We start from the raw sequence: 19697 nt of genomic DNA, 5'->3' as shown, positions 1-19697 counted from the left end.
TGTATGACCCGGATCCTTCTGTCCTTTGGGATTTCCTTTCTTAGCTCCTCCCTCCTTGTCTGATGTGGTCACTACATCACACCATGCCATGCCACGCCACGCCACTCCAAACCATGCACACCATGCTTGCTACACCATGCCATGCACACCACTTCTTTTCTTCTGCCTATCTGGGAGCTGGTCTCCCAGATAGCTCATGTTGCTTCCCCCTAAACATTTATTTTTAAGTTAAATCTCCCACCTCTTGGAGGGCTTTTACCTACAGCTAAGGAGACAGCTCCTTCCCAGTCCATGTTTTATTTTTTCTTAGCATTTACAAAGCTATTCCAATCTTAATTCATTAGTTCCCTGCTAACAAATCAAAAGCTTCATATGACTGAGAAGACCTGGTTCCCATCCACCATGTTGTCTGTATCAGTGCTGCTCTCTAAGTGATGGCGCCATGTATAATTGATGTATTTTTTTTTAAAATGCTGCACATTTAAATGCTTGACCTAAAGAGCCTTAACTGTACTTGTTCAGCTGAACCATTTTACCCTTCCAGGGTTTCCAGACTATTGTCCTTCAAATAGAGGGAATGGCTGTACTAGATGCTTTTCCAGACAGGTCTAGAGCAAACTACTGCTCTTTCTCTCTCCTAGCACCCCAAGTGCTACAGTTCCTAGAATGCCAGCTGGAGTAGCTCAGACGCCTGCCAGCACAGTTAAATGGCTCAGCCCTTTCGTTCATGTGAGGATGCAGACACAGGCCCGGGTGTGCGCTGTGGGTTGAGCCAGTTTTGGCATCAGAGAGGGAAACTCTAAGCCTCTATGGTTGGAGAGGGTACTTAGTCCATCTTTCCATTTCTGGAAGATGGAGCGCAACCCATATGCCACTAGGCAGAGCATATTGTTTGTCGCTGCAGGGGTGTTTTACCCTCTGCATGAGGTTGCACGGCAGCAAGTAGATTGCGTGTTTCCTTCTTTGGGGTCTGTGGGAGGCCTCCTTGAGTGTGAGGAATGCCGACAGGAAGGGGTACATTTGGTAAGCAGAAGCCAATCATGGGGTCGAGATTTGGAGATGGGCTCTAATACATGTTCTAAAATGTCAGATAAACACGCAGGTCCAGGAGGTGAGACCATTTTTGGCAAGAGAAGGTAACCAGAGAGGCCTTCAAACAGAAAGAACTTTTGGTAAGTCAAGGTCATGATAAGGTGAGCTTTTATGACATTCTAACTTCACCAATGGCTTCAGCTCAGGGTAGCAATAGAGACCTAGACCCTGACTAGAACACTCTTAGAAGGGCAGGGCCCAGTTCCTACCAGTGCTTCAGCACCTTCTTGTCCGTGACCCTGCACACAGACTTCTGACACTGTATTCCCCATACCTCTAGACCTTCTCCTTGCCTGTGCCTTCATACAGGCTGTTTCTTCATCCCAAACCATTGCCTGGAACTTAACACACAGGATGCTCCCTTCAGTCTGAATCCATGCCTGAACCTTCATACAGGATGGTTTCTCCATCCTGAATCCTTTCCTGGGTCTTCACACAGGTTACTACTTGTGTCCTGAAGGTTCGTTCTTCCCTTCTTACTTTGCCTGGAAAGTATCTGCTCATCCTTCGCACATCAAACTGAACCAATGAATAAAAGAAACTACCTGGAGACCCCAAGGTTATATCAGAGATGGAGGCTGGAAGGCATCACACATTCTGAATTTTATGTAGGTAGAGGTGCATCAAATACTCTGCTCTTAGAAAGAGTGGCATCTTGTAGAAGTGGGACAATTTTTCTGTAAAACATAGTGTGTGTGTGTGTGTGTGTGTGTGTGTGTGTGTGTGTGTGTACACGCGTGCATGTGTGCAGGCAGTAAGAAAGCTAAGAAGACCTCTAAATGAATGTGTTAAGCAATACTTTTCAACCTGGGGTCCTCTGGGGTACATATATGCCAGCATATAATGAGGGACAGATTACTATGGTCCAATTTCCTTTCCCAGGAGGACTTACCTTTGTCTGTTAACTACTGATGAATCTGAAACTTCAAGAGCAGCATGCTCTAAGCTTCCCAAAGTCCAGCATATACATTGGGCCATCACAGAACTGCTGCCTAAAACGCCTAGTAGGCATTCTTCTTGGTCTGTTATGAAGTTTCCAGAACTAAACACCAAGACTTCTCTGCTAACTAAGGTATTTTCAGAATCCAGTTGCTGATATAAGTTTAGAGCTTAGATGCAACAACGGAACCCAACCAAATATGACTTTTTAAAAAATATTGTTCAAGTAATCATTTTACAAGTGAGTGACTGTCACCAGGAACTAGCCTAAAATGTTTACTCAGAGCTTCTCACTTAGTTTAGTGTTCAACAATACCTTGTAAGGTAAATAATAAGTCCATGAGTTTGCAAATGAATAAAGCCAGGTTGGGTGGGTTGTCATTTATGGTCACATGCAGGCTAAATGTCAGCTCTTGAGTGTAAACTCCATTCAGTCTCCAAAAATAACAGAATGCTAACAAGAGCAGACACATAGCTTCCACAACACAATGAGAGAAGTTCCTTGTTAAATACTGGCTATGAGGCAGTGGGAACTCCACGGAGTGTCAATGAATCTTCTTATGTAGTGTCCACTGGGGAACTGCTATTATCACATAGTCCAGGAAACTGGAGCTCGCTGTGGTGAAGCATTTCACTCACAGTTTCCAAGTTAGTGGTGGCAGCCCTTGTAGTCACATCAGACAGTCTTTCTGTGAAGTGTCTATCCTGGCCTGTGTGGAATAAAGCTCCTGCAGACTTGGGGACTGGAGCTTACTTCTCCACCTCTCTGTCAGGGGTGGTGTTGCTCACATTCTGGTTTCTGGATTCCAGAAACGTTACCAAGTTCTGTGACCCTAATAGACAGCCAGGAGTAGCAGTGGAAGGGGATGCAATGCCCTAAAGTAGCTCTAACAAAAATGTGAGGCCAAGTGAACAACTCAAAGGTGACCACAGCGGGTCAGGGGCTTTGACTGAGGTTCTGTGTTCTTCAGATCCAGGGAAGCAGCCAGAGAAGTAAGATACTGCAATTTACTGGTTCCCTTTGAGGTAAACAGCCCCCTACCTTAAGCACTCAGAGCCATGCTGAACAAGACAAACACCTACTTTTTCAGTAAGCTTGATGGTGCCCCTAGATGGACCAGAGATTACAAGCATATTTTAGTATGGAGAGTTTTGGGGATAGTTTCTAGGAATTTGGCAAGAATTTGACATTGGGCTAGGACAAGAAAGTAGGCTCAAGATGCATGCAGCTGAGGACTGTGTTCTTTGTCTCTTGATGACTCTTGTTAAGTCCCTGAATACAGTAATCATGGGACATTTGTTTATACTTTGTTCCTTAACTCCTCCGTTTATGCCTTGCTTGTTCCCCGACTACATTATTTATGCCTTAAGACTGACCCTATTCTTTGTATGAACCTGGAATGATATAAAAGGAGACTGGAGAAAAATAAACCTGCTTCAGGTTCAGCACTGGCTGGAGTCATGTTATAGTGTTGTCTGTCTTTTCTTTTTTAATCCTCCCTCCCTCCCTTGAGACCCTGTTGACTGACTGAAATGAGTTAGTTACAGGAATAAATTTACCCATGGCCAGGGGAGTGGAGTGTGTTGAGCCTTCGCAGTGCTGACTGGCTTAGAATTAGTATTGGCTAAATCTTTGCTGAGAGGGTGAGGGGAGGGCTGTCTCCTACTCTGTTCCGAGCATACATTTAACAGCATCCTGGGCTTTAGCTTCTATTTTCCTATTTTTCATGGAATAGAAAACTTAAATGCTTGGAGAGGATGTCAAAATTGTCCCCAGCCAAGAGCCACTGGTCTCGAGGTTGTTCTCGCTCATCCCTGAGGACTTAACATTATACTGGGCTATGAGCATGTCAGTGGGTCAGGAAGCAGAGGTAGCTGGGGCCTCCTGGGAGCTCACAGTTTGCAGGGGACTGAAGTGACAGTTCTGCACAAAATTCCCAGTGCATACAATCAAAACAAAATACACTATGCCTCAAGCTCTGGTCAGAAGTATTTTTGAATATAGATTCAAAAAGCAATTCATATGGGCTATTTATTGCTTTTGTTCTTTTATGTTTGTTTGTTTGTTATACTTAATTAATCAATTGTGTATATATGGAAGGAGGTAATAGGACAACTGGCAGGAGTCAGTTCTATCCTCCTACCTCAGTGGACCCCAATGGTTTAACTCAGGTTCCCAGGCTCTGTGATAATTGCCTTAATCTACTAAGCCATCTCACTGTCCCTGAGTTCAATTTTTATGATGTTTAGGATTTATAATGAAAGCCACCAGATTTTTGCCAAACTCCAGTGTAACCAAGCTTAAATAATCACCTTAAACTCTGGTACTTTTCCATTTCAAGGGATCTTAATAGAAAAACCTTCAGATTGGCAGTCAGCAGAGGAAAATGACCGGGTGTAAAAGCTTCCTCAGGTCCAAAAGGGCCTCCTCACCTGTTCTCTCAGTGCTAGGCAGCTCCACTCTCCTACAGGGTCATCTATCACGTGGCTGTCAGCAGGACTCTGCTAGTCTGGGAATAATGCACTTGGATGTTTATCAAACCAAATGGAGGAAAAAAAATACACAGAGCATGAGACAAGGATAAATAAATCCCTCTAAAATTAAACCTGATTTTCGTTTTAAACTGGGTCAGTTTGGCTTGGGAATTATCGGGGAGTGAGCTGCTGAACCACACTAGGGAAGTAAAACCCATGCTAATTTAATTTGCATATGCTGCTTAAAATGCAAGAAGCCTGCTGCTCTGGTCCCGGCAGTCCCAGTGCTCTGGCTGGCTTCCTTCCTGTCCCTGTAATCTGTAGCCTTTGATAGCAGGGACTCCTGAGCTTTAGAACTTACACAGGGTTTGCCTAGGGGTCTATATGCAGGGTAGGGGAGAGGAGAGTACTGTGCAGAAGGTAGTGTGGATGAATCCATCTCCTATGGAGACCCCAGTGCGGGCATCATTGTGAGTTTCTGTGAGGTGGGAGCAAACTGCACATCTTTAACTTTGCTCTGTGCGTGCTTAGGGCACCTGTCAGACTTCCTACTAGACAAGAATGAATTTCCAGATGCTTCAGCAGAGCCTGAGTCATGACTCACCAGCCTCTGTGACATATCCACTGGCTTGTCCTAGTGGCCCTCATGGCTGCCTCCCCTCTCTCAAAGAACACAGCCATTCAGACTCAGCTACCGCTGAAATTTGAAGCTTTTATAGTGGAGAAATAATATTTTTAAGGCTGGTCCTAGTGACACATAACTATAATCCTATCACTCAGGAGTGTGAGGCAGGAGGGTTGTGAATTTGAAGCTGGCCTGGGCTCTACGAGGAGATTTAGTTCAGCCAGAGCTAAACAGCAAGAGCTAGGTCAATAAACATAGAAATAAAAAAGTAAACAAATTAATTTAAAAGAAGTACACGAATGAAGACATATTTGTACATTTTCTTGTTTCTGTGGAGGACATAAAATATCCCAAGTACTTATAAAACCTATATATTTATACACAATATTTCTATTATGAACATTGTAAGACATTTAATGTTGAAAACTAGAAAAAGAGTAGTCTCCAAATAAGAAAACATTCTTTAAATACATGGGGTGATGTAACACACACACACACACACACACACACACCACACACATACACACACACAGGGGTGGGGGAGAGGGGGGAGAGAGAGAGAGAGAGAGAGAGAGAGAGAGAGAGAGTGAGAGAGTAAAAGATAGAGAAAGAGAGGGAGAAAGAGAGAAAGAGAGGGAGGTGAAGATAAAGAGACAGAGAGTCAAAGAAAGAGAAACAGAGACAGAGATAGACACAGAGACAGACACAGAGGCAGAGACAGAAAAACAGAGATACATACAGAGAGAGACAGAGATAGGCACAGAGAGAGCCTTCATTCCTATCATTTTGATACAGATTACTAAAAATTGAAAGTTCTGCTAAGATCTGTTGCCAGTATAAGGTCCCACTTGCCAGAACCAGTCTACTAACTCACTTGCCTGACTTATGTTTCTTTCTACACAAAACCTATAGGTGACACTTTCCTAAGGGCACACGTTCCATAGCTCACATCTAGGACTGTGCAGGTAAGGAGCACAGAACTCTGAGGATGGCAGAGAAGCCGAGTGACATGCTTGGGTCCCACGGTGAGCTCTTGAGTTCCAAGTAGGTAGCTGGCTCTACATGTTTTCACTTCCCACTGCTGGGGCCACAAATGCACACAGCATGCCTGGCTTTTTAAAGGTGGGCTGTGGGATTCAAACTCAGATCTTCTTACACGCATTTCAACCAGGGGACGATCTCCTTAGTCTCATAATTTCATTCTTGATAGCAACCCGGCACCCCAGACTCGTTATCCTGTGCATGCTTAAGGGAAAACACACATGGCAGAGACAGACCTCTGCGCACAAGCACTAACTGTAGCATTAATTAACCATATGATCTGGATCACGGTGGGTGTTTACCAGTGTGCTTACTTTCCCCTGTTGTTCAAATAGAGATGGAGGCCATTCAACCTCACAAGGGTGAGTGGTGACTGAATTAGCGAGCACAGGCAAACTGTACACTGTCTGTTTGCCTTTGGAATTATCAGTTAGTTTACCCCATGTGTGGTGCCCAAGAGTAATTTTGTACTCCCCCAATCGAGCTGCAGTTCTATCACTGCCAGGGCTATGCTGTGCAACTCTTAGTAGTAGAGGCAACAACAGGAAAAGCAGGGTTTTGCTGGAGCAATCTGCAGGACCTTGTTCAGTATCACTACAGACCTAGGGTTCATTATCTCCCCTCCCCACTTCAAAGGCTGGAGGATAGAGGCGCAATACATAAGCAGTTTGCTCCAACATGCAGGCATCTGTATTCAACAACCAGGACTCAACACTGTGCCAAAGCTCCTTCTCTTTGACTGCTGAGAGGCTAATCTGATGTCTTTGTAGAGAAAACCATGACTCATGACAGGGAGTCCAAGAAGCCAAATGGGGCCTGAGGTGAGCATCTAGGACGCACTGTCCCCGAATAACTGAAGATGGAATAGGGAAAAAAGCTCTTGACCACTCTGACTGCAGCCATTGTTGGTCACACTGTTTGGTAGGATACACATTGGAGAGGGAACTGTCACAGTTCCTAGGAAGGACTTACGAATTCACAAAGTTGGAAGAACACTTATACCCTATTCCTTTCATTGATCTTCAGTCTATAAATAATTGTTTATAATTCTTTCTGGAGAATGAAACGTGTGCATTTGTGTGTTAGTTCACTTGCTGGAAACCATGTGGGTAGTGCAAATTGCTTTGATGTTGTGCTTGTCTGGCCTCGTCTTACCCTTCTGGGTTTCTAAACATGGACCATGTTGCCCAGCCCAAAAATTATCTCCGCTATGTTTCACTGTGAAAGAACTATGGTTTCAGCTGAAGAAGAGAACCACAACATTCCAAATGCACAGAGACTAACCAGGAGTCCTCAGTGGTAGGGCCTTATCTGTAGAAATCAGAGGGCCGAGAATCTGTCTCTTGGCAGCAGGAACTACTACACACTGATGCCTTATGGGAGGAAATCTGGGGTTGTCGTAGGACACGAGTTATACTCTATTAGAAGATCTAATTGGCTTTGCCCCTAATTACAGGATCCAAGATTTTTCAGTTTCTAATTAAGCCCGGATGTGAAATAACCTCTGAGTGGTCCACGGAGAATATTGATTAATGGCTAATGGCAAATGATATAGGATTCTAGCAGAATTAAAAACGTTATTTATCCTCAAATACTTAACCCCTCTGCTAATTTTATATCTTTCCTGCCAACTAACAAATCCTCAAAGTCTCCTTCTTTCTAATTACCACAGTAAGATTAGTGAAAGTGCCCACAGGAGGGGGAATCCTTCCCATATCCCTGTGCCTACCTGGTAACAAGGGCCCAGGGGAGAGTTGTGTGGCTACGTGGGCTTTTATAACAGCTATTCATTCATGTATCAAATTAGCACACAAAGTGCTGGGTCTCTGTGATGCACTTTCATTATTGTTGATTTTCCTCCCCCACTCCTCTCCTTCCCAACCTCACCCTCTCCTCACAACTCTCCATTCTCCTCTGGTCCTATGGATTCTGGTCATTTTCCTCCTCTTCTCTTTCCCTGAGGAACTTTCTTCACTCTCATAGCTCTGGTTCTAATTTTAGGATCTGTACACACACACACACACACACACACACACACACACACACACACACACACATGCACACGCACACGCACATGCACATGCACTCGTTAAAATCTTGATCAACACACGAGGGAAAAAAGCAAGATACTGGAAGCATGGCCAGGCCTATTCACTCTCCTCTGATCTTACTGCGAGCAGTGTTTATTGGTCAAAGCAATTTAGGAAACCGTTAACAATAACTACTAAAGCTGAACATATACGTCTTATGGTCCAGAGGACACAGAAACAAACACTGACACCTGTCAAATAGCATGCATAGGAGGGGTCAAGACAACTATGCAGACAGCAGCTCTTGCAAGAAACAAAACAAAGATTCATAAAGAGTACAACAGGTAAACGGAGGTTGTTACAACCACTCACTGAAATCAAACAGAGTGACGAATAAGGTACCATTTTCTGTAACCATATGAGCAAATTGGAGACAGGAAGTAGTGCAAGCGAGGCTGACACAGTGCCGTAGAGCTCCCCCCAATATCATTTACATCAGGTCATGTGTGGGGGTCTCATGCTTTCACTCATATGTAGTCCAAAGTAAGTAAACTAATGTGCCAGAAACATTCCCAGTGCGTGGGGTCTGGAATATAGGTCAGCTTCAGAGGCCTAATTGCAGGTTTTCTCTGGTGTTTCGGTTGTCTCTCTAGGATGGGGAATTAGAAAAATGAATGGACCCTCTTAGTCTTAGCAGTTGGCTTGGGGAGAGGCTAATGTCCTGTGAAAATGGCACTTAGAGATGTGGGCCTTCCTACGGTTCTCCATTAGAGGGGTGTCTTGTGAATAATAACATGGAAGGCTGGTAGCTTGCCTCGGTAAGAGTGTTCCGTAGTCTTCGTAACACTGTCTCAAGAGACAGCAGTGAGCTCAACTGTGCCATGGCACATGTCATTTATCTGGTGGGACCTAGATGTAGAAAACCCTGTGTGCGTGTGTGTGTGTGTGTGTGTATGCATGTGCATTCATGTGTTTGTACATGCATGCATGTGCCCATATGTGTATATATAGATGCATGCATGTGTCCATATGTGTGTATGTAGATGCATGCATGTGTTCATATGTGTGTATGTAGATGCATGCATGTGTCCATATGTGTGTATGTAGATGCATGCATGTGTCCATATGTGTGTATGTAGATGCATGCATGTGTCCATGTGTGTATGTAGATGCATGCATGTGTCCATATGTGTGTATGTAGATGCATATGTCCATATGTGTGTATGTAGATGCATGCATGTGTCCATATGTGTGTATGTAGATGCATGCATGTCGTGTCCATGTGCTCATGAGTGCACACACACACACACAACACACACACGCATGCACATGTGCCCATGCACATGCAGACATGCAGATGGAAGCCAGAGGAGAATGTCATTTGTCCCACTGTTACACTCTGCCTTACGACCTGGAGATAGTATCTCTTGTTAATTCTGGAGCTAGGCTGGCAGCCAGCCCCAGTGCCCCTCCTGTTTCAATCCCTCCACAACTCTGGGGTGGGGGTGGGGGTATGTGTACATAGTCAAACCTGACTTGATTTTTCAAACATGTGTGCTGGGAGCTGATGCCTTCTTCTGATGTCTGAGGACAAACAAGTGGTACACACAGATACATGCAGGTAGAACACGCATCAAATATCTAAGAGCGGAAATCCCAGTGAAGCCTGTCTTCCTATACTAGTCCACTTACATTGGTGTGTTCTGCCCGGTGGTTTGACTGCATGTTCAGGGGCAAAAGCAGCTGTGAAGAAAGCATCAGCCTGCCTTATAGCAGCTCCTACCAACTTAGAATGTCACGGTACATGCTGTCCGCCCATTAAGCTCATAATATAGCTTGGCAAACACGGCACATGCTACATTTTATTTCCAGGGAAGGAAAACTCAAGCCCGACAAAGTGGGGTGCTAGCTCAAGGTCATGTGCCAGCAAGTCATAGTGAAACTTCGCTCTAGAAGGCTCTGTTGGCAAAGCTCATGTCCATTGCATCAGCAGTGCTTTCTGCCTAAATGATCAGCACACAGAGACACAGACTTCATTATGGCATCTGTATCAGTTACAGCATACATACCTGTCAAGACACTTATTCCTATCTGAGTCCCTGCCTGCCTGCCGTACAGCATCTGCTTCTCTAATGGCTTGGCAAAGCGTGCCCTCTTTTCAGGTTTCTCCCGGGAGGGAGCTTGTTGGCTTTAACAATCTGTTTACAGCTCAATTAGGGAAGTTGCTCTTAAATCTAACACCCATCTCACCTCTTCCTAAAATAAGTTCATTAGAATTTTTTGAGAGTTCTGTGTGTGTGTCTGAGATTTTGTCTTCCTCTGCCCTCATCCTTCGCTCTTCCTCCAGGAACTTAATCCCAGTGGAAGATCTCCAGCGTACCTTAAGCACAGGAGGAGAATCGACAATGGGAGAATGGGAGAATGGGAGAATGGGAGAATGGGAGAATGGGAGAATGGGAGAATGGGAGGATGGGAGGATGGGAGGATGGGAGAATGGGAGAATGGGAGAATGGGAGAATGGGAGAATGGGAGAATGGGAGAATGGGAGAAAATGGGAGAATGGGAGAATGGGAGAAAGAATGGGAGAATGGGAGAATTGGAGAATGGGAGCCATTGTGCTCAAGCAAATGTCCTCAAACCAGAGAGTTCTCATTTACTGATGGCTTAGGAAAGCAACTTCGGCATTTAGATGGCTATTTACTTACTCCCAGACAACTCTTTGGACCATTAGAAGAATGAGAAATAAATCCTTTAGTCTCTTTTTTGTAAATAAGTATTCTAAGGCTGACCTGGGGAAAAGGTAAAACCAGGGGGTAGATAAAAAGAGAAGGAGAGAGGGAGAGTGGGAGAGAGACAGGAGGAGGAGGAGGAGAGAAGGAAGAGGGGGGGAGGGGAGAGAGAGAGAGAGAGAGAGAGAGAGAGAGAGAGAGAGAGAGAGAAAGAGAGAGAGAGAAACTTCATTATTCACCAGTGAAGACAAATGGTTTGTAAAACAGGACTGTGCACAGGACTTAGCCAAAAGAGAAGACTCTCAATTTATAATACTTAACATGCTTCCAGGTGCATGTTCATGTGTGTCCATGTGCATGTGTGTAAAGGCCAAACATCAGCCACTGACATTATTTCTCAGGTGCTGTACCCCCTTTTTTGAAATAGGCTCTCTCACCAGAACTGGGAATTTGCCATGTAGGGTAGAGTGGCTGCCCAGTAAGCCTCAGGACCTGCCAGTCTCACCTGTTTGCCTGAGATTACACACATGTTCTTCCCCTTTTCACGTGTGTCCTGGAGAGTGTGCTCAGGCTCCCATTTCTGCATGGCAAATACTTTACTGGTTTAATTATGTCCCCAGTCCACTGCTTGCTTGTGGGATGAAGCCCCCTGGCCTTGGCATTGAGATTTAGAGATGCTTCATTTGCATATGGCAGGTTTCAAATGAGCTGGTGACAGTACCCCAAGGTACTGGTGACAGTACCCCAAGGTACTTGCCATGCTAAGTCCAGGTAGCGATTTGGGGTCTAGGTGCTGGTTCTTTTAGCACCCATGTTAATGAGTACTCAATGCTGTGCCTGAGTGTCCTACAAGAGATTCTGAACATGAATAGCCCATAGTGGGGTGACGGAGGCATTCTTCCATGTAGCCTGGGAACAGAGAGGACTTCATTATGAAAGAAACAGCAGGGTGTGGAAGAATGGGAGGTGTTGACAAACATGCTTTGATCATGCTTCTAACAGAAACCACAAAGGCGAGAGATTCATCCCATAGCAAGCACTGATTTGCACTGCAGCCAGAGTGATGTCTCTGGGCTATAAACTCAGTCCTGAAAATCTGAGACTCCATGGCTCAAATCTCAGCTCTGCTACTGATTCGAGCAAGTTACTGGAGCATTTTGTCTCAGTCCCCCAGTGTGTGGAATGCAAAGACTAAAAGCAGTTTGCTCCTTCGGGCTGATGTGCAGCAACTAAGTTAGCAGCCAGATGGGTGTGAGCCCAGCATATTCAGGTTGCATGTGTTCCTGCCTTGCTTTTGCTGCTGCTTTCGGGGGGAGCCTTGCATCTCCTGGTTTTACCACTCCCTCTTTGCATCTGTTGCAATCACACGCCGTTGGTGTCCTTGTAGTTGCATGAGTGTAGTTTTGGCCAATGACTTGCTGAAGAGCAAGTCCTGAGCTGAAGCCTTTCAAGGCCCGTGTAAGGGGCATTTCAATGCCTCTGATAGGGCAACCTACAATGCTGGAAAAGCATTAGTTGCTCAGTAAGTCTGCCAGCAAAGGTGATAAAGAGTCTTCCTGCTACCCCACAGTGGTCATATATGGATCCTAAGTGAACTCTTGCCTTTCTTGGCTTGGATATTAAGGAATCTTTGTTATGATAGGCTATCATGACTAATACTACACACCTCTGCCAGGTCCAGTGATGGCAAGGTGCACCTACCAACGTCACAAGGGCACCCTGGCATTGACTGGAAACACTCATTTTCCTACGTGTAAGAATGATATTGAAATCTAGAAAACAGAAGCCAGGGGTATTACTACACATGCCCCCGTGCACAGAACAGCCCTGACAGGAGAGAACTTCCATAGGTGTTCTGCTCCTCATCTTCTTCAGCCTTTTCTATGTCCCATTCCCTGTGATCAAAGTCTGTAGAATGTCTGTATCCACACAAGGATCCTGACTATTTCTCACTATGCTTCCTTACCCAGGATGCTGAGTGCTCTGTTAGACCCCATTAGCATCCTTTCATGGTGTTTGGTCCCTGTAAAGAATACCCCACCAGTCCCAAAGCTCAGAGACAGTTCTCCTGAAGAGGGATCACTCTGCAAACATCTCCCTTTGTTAAACGAGTGCATGTTTTCCTGTTGTCTTCTGGCAAAGCATCAGAAGAAGCCCCTCTGTATTTTTCATTGTGATCTTGAGGCTTGTAAGGCGAGGGGAATCTGATATAAGGCATAAGAGCGCCATTTGGGGCTAGGCTCCTGGGAGTGAATATCTGCAGGGAGACTGGCTCTAGAATTCTAATCATTCCTGCATAGCCTTTGGCTGGATATTGGAGGATTAAAAATGGCACACTCAAGATAACGTGCTTATTGGTCCCCTGACCAGAACAACCCAGCCTGTTCTCCCCCTCCTAAATCTTCAGCCTGTCTCCTATCTCTCTATCTTTTCACCTCCTGGAGATTGAATTTAGAAACTCATATATAGGCAAGTATACACTAGGCTTGACCTAAATTCCCAACCTTTTTTTTTTTTTTTTTGAGTCAGAATTTTTCCACATTGTTCAGTTGGCTTCAGACTTCTGATGTTCCTACAGCTGTCTCTCAAGGGTTAGGCTTATAGGGGTGACACAGTATGCCTGCCTGTTTTCCCTATATGCATGTTAGACAGTAGAAAGGCTTGGTGAATGGGAGGTAGACACAGGGCAGACTCAGCTTGTCTTCTAGTTCTTTAAAATATGAATTGGTTTGTATTTTGGTCTCTTGTGAAAGACCTACGTTGAGAATTAGGAAGACAATAGTTGTTCACTAAGCTGAAAGTATACTATTACTGAAAAATCAAGCCATTGCTTCTGGGGTCTTAGTCAGAGCTGAGGGGAACAATGTGGAGGAGTGAGAGACTAGTATGTAAAAGCCTGACAGAGAAGCCAGGGGTGGACGGTGACAAAGATTTCCAACACAACATCTGAGCCACCAAGGTGATGGCGGCTCGGCATCACTTGAGCTTCCAGATTTTGGCCATCCAAGTTTGTCATTGCGGTTTATCAATAATTTACATCCCACATGATTTTTGTTGTTGACGTAACATAAAATCTCAAATCTCAGAAGTCTCCTGGGCTACCTCCTTTTGCCTTTAAATCTCAGAAGTATTTGAGCATACACCCTCCTTCTACTGGGCACTTACTTTCTAAAGAAAATCAATTTCATTCTGACACAGAGTGATGTTTTCAGCATCATCTTATCTTAGAATCTACCTGTCTGATGTTCAGGTAAGAGAAGACAGATATGAGCAGCTGGGTCCCACTCACAGTGAGTTTGGGTCTTGTGGGAGAAGCTTGACAGTAAGTAAGTAAAATAACCACGTGTGGAGGCTTGAAATCCCCAGAGTTCTGGCTTTAAAGTGTGTGCTGTGGGGTGCTTCAGTGACAGTGCTGTAATGTTTAGGGAACTTCTCTTAGGGGTGGAGTCATGTAAATTAAGTTTTGTAAGATAAGGAAAGTATCAATGATGTGCATTAGAGGGGGAAAGAGCCATTTAGAAAGAGCAAACAGTAAGCTCATTGTGCCTTTCTTAGATACAATCTTATTCTAAACTTTCACATGGTCTTGTGAAGTAGACATCTGTGATCAGCAGTGTCTGGTATGGCCCCTATGAATATCTGCTCCCCTTGGTATTGTGCCCGGTGTAACCATTTCTGTCTGAGGAAAGTCTTGACCAATAGACTTGCTTCTTTTTTTCTTTTCTTTTCTTTTTATCTTTATTAACTTGAGTATTTCTTATTTACATTTCGACTGTTATTCCCTTTCCTGGTTTCCGGGCCAACATCCCCCTTCCCCCCCCTCTCCTTCTATATGGGTTTCCCCTCCCCATCCTCCCCCCATTACCACCCTCCCCCCAACAATCACGTTCACTGGGGGTTCAGTCTTGGCAGGACCAAGGGCTTCCCCTTCCACTGGTGCTCTTACTAGGATATTCATTGCTACCTATGGGGTCAGAGTCCAGGGTCAGTCCATGTATAGTCTTTGGGTAGTGGCTTAGTCCCTGGAAGCTCTGGTTGCTTGGCATTGTTGTTCATATGGGGTCTTGAGCCCCTTCAAGCTCTTCCAGTCCTTTCTCTGATTCCTTCAACTGGGGTCCTATTCTCAGTTCAGTGGTTTGCTGCTGGCATTCGCCTATGTATTTGCTGTATTCTGGCTGTGTCTCTCTGCACTTCTTTGCTTCATCCATCTTATCTAGTTTGGTGGCTGTATATGTATGGGCCACATGTGGGGCACGCTCTGAACGGGTGTTCCTTCTGCCTCTGTTCTAAACTTTGCCTCCCTATTCCCTGCCAAGGGTATTCTTGTTCCCCTTTTAAAGAAGGAGTGAAGCATTCACATTTTGATCATCCGTCTTGAGTTTCATTTGTTCTAGGCATCTAGGGTAATTCAAGCATTTGGGATAATAGCCACTTATCAATGAGTGCATACCATGTGTGTTTTTCTGTGATTGGGTTACCTCACTCAGGATGATATTTTCCAGTTCCATCCATTTGCCTATGAATTTCATAAAGTCATTATTTTTGATAGCTGAGTAATATTCCATTGTATTAGACTTGCTTCTTACAAACATGTACAGCAACATTTATGGTAGGGATAAACTCGCAGAAGAATGTGAGCTGTGGTTCACCAGAAGACTCTCTCACTGGAGCAAGCTGTCATGTTGGAGTCTCTCATGATGAACTGAAAGCCTCACCTCCATAATGCAGAAGGAGCTGAACCCTCCTCAAGGCACAGGTGAGCCTGAACACAAGTCCAGCCCTGGGTAAGAGAATACTGCCTCCCTTTATTACAGTGTGTGAAAGACACTGAGACAACAGCCCTTCTCAGCTGTGCCCACGCTCCTGACTCTCAGAAACATTGAGGAAGGACAAGTATATTTCAAACCAGTAAGCTTTGGCACAATGGGTTACATAAAATTAGATAATACAGCATTCATTCATTTATTCACAAACTCGTGTATTTAACAAACTGTCATTTTTCTACATGTCTGTGATAGTCTAGATGTTGTAGAAACAAATTTGTACTTCAAGGTCTCTTAATACTCCTTGACTAACAAAGGAGATGATGCCCGAGGGCCCAATTGACAGGTCACCTGGCCTTGGTACTTTTCCTGTAGTTTCAATGTGTAGTGGAGACAAGTAGAAACCAAATAGGTTTGCTCAAGCCAAGGAAGGTAAAAAATCAAAAAGAAAATGAAACAGTAAGAAGTAGTTATGCATGTATATGCGTGCGGTGTTCAAGGCCACAGGACACTTCATTCACTTATCTCTGCTCAGCTGTGATTGAGTATACCTGACTCCAGAATAAGAGTACCTTTGTCTACAGTACTCACCTACCTATCTAGAATCTAAAACAAAGCAGGTAAGAATGCATTCTTCATTGTACAACTAAGAAAAGATCACCAGTGGAAGGGGAAGCCCTTGGACCTGCTAAGACTGAACCCCCAGTGAAAGTGATTGTTGGGGGGAGGGCGGCAATGGGGGGAGGATGGGGAGTGGAGCACCCATAAAGAAGGGGAGGGGGAGGGGCTAGGGGGATGTTGGCCCGGAAACCGGGAAAGGGAATAACACTCGAAATGTAAATAAGAAATACTCAAGTTAAAAAAAAAAGAAAAGAAAAGCAATGGGTTAATCAGGTTTCTGTGGCAGAGATAAAAGCTACACTTCTAGTTAACTTTCAGAAACTTCAGGTTACTTTGTCTGAGTTACAGCTTTGTAGCTCACTGACAGGTGTGTAAGTCTCTATGAAAACAGAGATGCTGTGAGGGAAATTATCTTTAAGGAGGGAATCAAATTAGCCAAAAAAAAAAAAAAGAAAAAAAACTGGTTCCACAGGAAAACAGCAAGGACAATGAGACCAGGTACACTGCACAATAAGAGGACATTTGCCTGAGAACAAGCCCAAGGACTTTATTTTGAATTTAATAATGTGTTAATTCACAGAAGAATGGATACAGAAAATGTGGTTCATTTACACAATGGAATACTACTCAGCTATTAAGAACAAGGACATCACTAGTTTTGCAGGCAAATGGATGGAACTAGAAAATATCATCCTGAGTGAGGTAACTCAGACCTGAAAGAACATACATGGTATGTACTCACTATCAAGTGGATATTAGTCAAAAAAGTACAGAATATCAGGGATACAATCCACAGAATTCAAGAAGGTTAACAAGCCAAAGGGCCCAAGTAAGGATGCCTCATTCCCACTTGGGAGGGAAAAGAAAGCAATCACAGGATGGGAGAGAAAGGAAGAGACCTGGGTGGGGAAGAGGGAGGGGAAGAGGGGACCATGATCAGGTATTGGGTGGTAGGAAGAGGATTGAAGCCCTGAGGGCCAGCAGAAAGAATGGAAATGGGTAACCTTGGGAGGTAAGAGGTATGTGTGAGGGGTGGGATGAGGGCTCTAGAATGTACCAGAGACATGGGAGGTGAGAGACTCTCAGGACTCAAAGGGAGGGACCTTAGATGAAATGTCCTACAGTGGGGAGAGGGAACTTGTAGAGCCCACCTCTAGTAGAAAGACAGAGCATCAAGTGAGGGATGGAGTTGCCATCCCACAGTCAAAACTCTGACCCATAATTGTTCCTGTCTGAAAGAATTACAGGGACAAAATTGGAGAATGGTGTGGTCACAGAAAGGGACCTATCATGACTGCCTTCCAAGAGACCCAACAAGCAGCTGAGAGAGTCAGATGCAATATTTATACCCAACTAATAGAAGCTGGTGACCCCTGTGGTTAAAATAGGGGAAAGCTGGAAGAGGCTGAGAAGGACAACCTTAGAGCAAGACCAGCATCAACTAACCATCTCAACTAACCCGTATCTCCAGGGTCTCTCAGAGACTGTGCCACCAACCATGCAGGATACACCAACTGATAGGAGGCCCCCAACACATATTCAGCAGAGAATTGCCAGGTCTGGACTCAGTCAGAGAAGATGCACCTAACCCTCAAGAGACTGGAGGCCCCAGGGAGTGGGGAAGTCTGGTGGGATGGGTGGGGACATCCTCTTGGAGACCGGTGGGGAGGGATGAGATAGGGGATGTGGAACAGTCAGAGGGTGAACTGGGAGGGGAATAAAGTCTGGACTGTAAACAACAATTAAAGAATAAATTAAAGAGAGGAAAAATAATAATTTGTTAATCCTGCAAGTCTAGAAGAAGTCCAATCAAACTTGTGGATAAATTGTCCTATTTTAAAAGTGGTATTGGGGTTGGGGATTTAGCTCAGTGTTAGAGCGCTTGCCTAGGAAGTGCAAGGCCCTGGGTTCGGTCCCCAGCTCCGGGGAAAAAAAAAAAAAAAAAAGGTGCGCCACCACCGGCTATTAAAAGTGGTATTGGTTTAAGACTTTGTGCCTAGCTCTTGTGCTGTTTCTCCTGCATTTGTGTCACGTAGCACATTTAAAATGGAAGTTAAAAAGCCCTTAAAGATTTGTCTTTTCTCTTTAAAAATACTTTGTTGCATTAAAATTTTACTTTGTGAGTGAGTTTGTATGTGTGTGTGTATATGCTTGAGTAAATATGTCTCTCTCTCTCTCTGTGTGTGTGTGTGTGTGTGTGTGTGTGTGTGTGTGTGTGTGTGTCTGTGCATGTCACAGCAGGTAAAGGGAGCTCAGAGGACAACCTGTGGGTTCTCTCTCCTTCCAACATTAGGCACCAGAAGCAAGCTAGGTTGTCATCGGGTTCTCAGAGGAAGAGCTGACCAAGAAGAGCCATCTGACCAGCACAGCCTTTTCTCTTACTTCTTATCCCTTCTTTCCATTAATAAGGTGCACACATTCATTCCAAATGACATCTTATTTGTGCATATTGTACACATATAAATGAAATTGTAGCTATCCTTTTTGGTTTAGATGTTTTCTCTCAACAAAATGTCCATGGGATCCATCTCTTTTGTCGACTGTAGCTGTTAGGTTTCTTGTTTTGATGCGTCCTAGGGTTTACAGTATTATAACTGATCCATTTTGCTTGTGGTGAGTATTTAAGTATTCCAATATTTAGTTATTAGGGACAGAACTTCTACAAAGGAACATACACAAATATTTTAGTAGACAAATGTGGGCACTAGAGTAAAATCTACTTCACAGTAATGTAAAATAGTCATGTTACTTAACTCTAATTAGAAGTCCTTTTAGATGTTAGGCTATGTGACAAGAGTAAAGTAGTTAACATTATTGTCAAGAGAATGCACAATTAATTAAATGTAGTATGCATGCATATCTAATAACTACTAATGACATGTCCAGGTATGTTCCCCGAGGAAATTCTTGTACAGGTGCACAAGGAAACGTGTAACTATTTGTAATAGCACTTTTCTGCAGTTGCAAAGATAACGGGTATGTCTTCACTACATCAAGACAGGACAGTAAATGCACAGTGAGCTGTGTCTAGGAAAGTGAGCATATTTAGTTACATCAAGCAATATGAATGACTTCCTTCAGTGTAGGAACTCAAAGTGAAAGAAAAACTCTGTTCTGTATTATAGCCATGAAGATTTAAAGGAGTCTCAGCATGGCTATAGAACACTTAAAAGTACAGAGATGGCTAATGAATGGAGCACGCCAAGAGACACATAGGAGGGACAAACAGCCAAGCAGTAAGTATTGTGTTTGAGGGAGAAGGAAAGAAGTAGGCTTCAACTACAGCATGAGCATGTACCATCAGCCTGCAACCACAGGGCCCTGCTCACATCTTTACTTCCCCTTAAACTAAGCATGGTCCGTCCTTCCTTCCTTCCTTCCT

At 44.2% G+C, this 19697-nt stretch overlaps 1 protein-coding gene and 1 pseudogene across 16 annotated transcripts in view; both read right to left on the bottom strand.

Moving 5' to 3' along the window:
- Positions 1 to 19697, bottom strand: part of Cadps (calcium dependent secretion activator) — a 454141-nt gene that overhangs the window by 311698 nt on the left and 122746 nt on the right. The gene's annotated exons all lie outside the window — the stretch shown is intronic.
- Hdac1-ps3 (Histone deacetylase 1, pseudogene 3) overlaps positions 1 to 19697 on the bottom strand; it is a 61063-nt pseudogene extending 41366 nt beyond the window's left edge.

This window comes from Rattus norvegicus, chromosome 15 (assembly GCF_036323735.1).
Source record: "Rattus norvegicus strain BN/NHsdMcwi chromosome 15, GRCr8, whole genome shotgun sequence".
NCBI classification, from domain to species: domain Eukaryota; kingdom Metazoa; phylum Chordata; class Mammalia; order Rodentia; family Muridae; genus Rattus; species Rattus norvegicus.
This window is presented reverse-complemented; position numbering and strand designations above follow the sequence as displayed.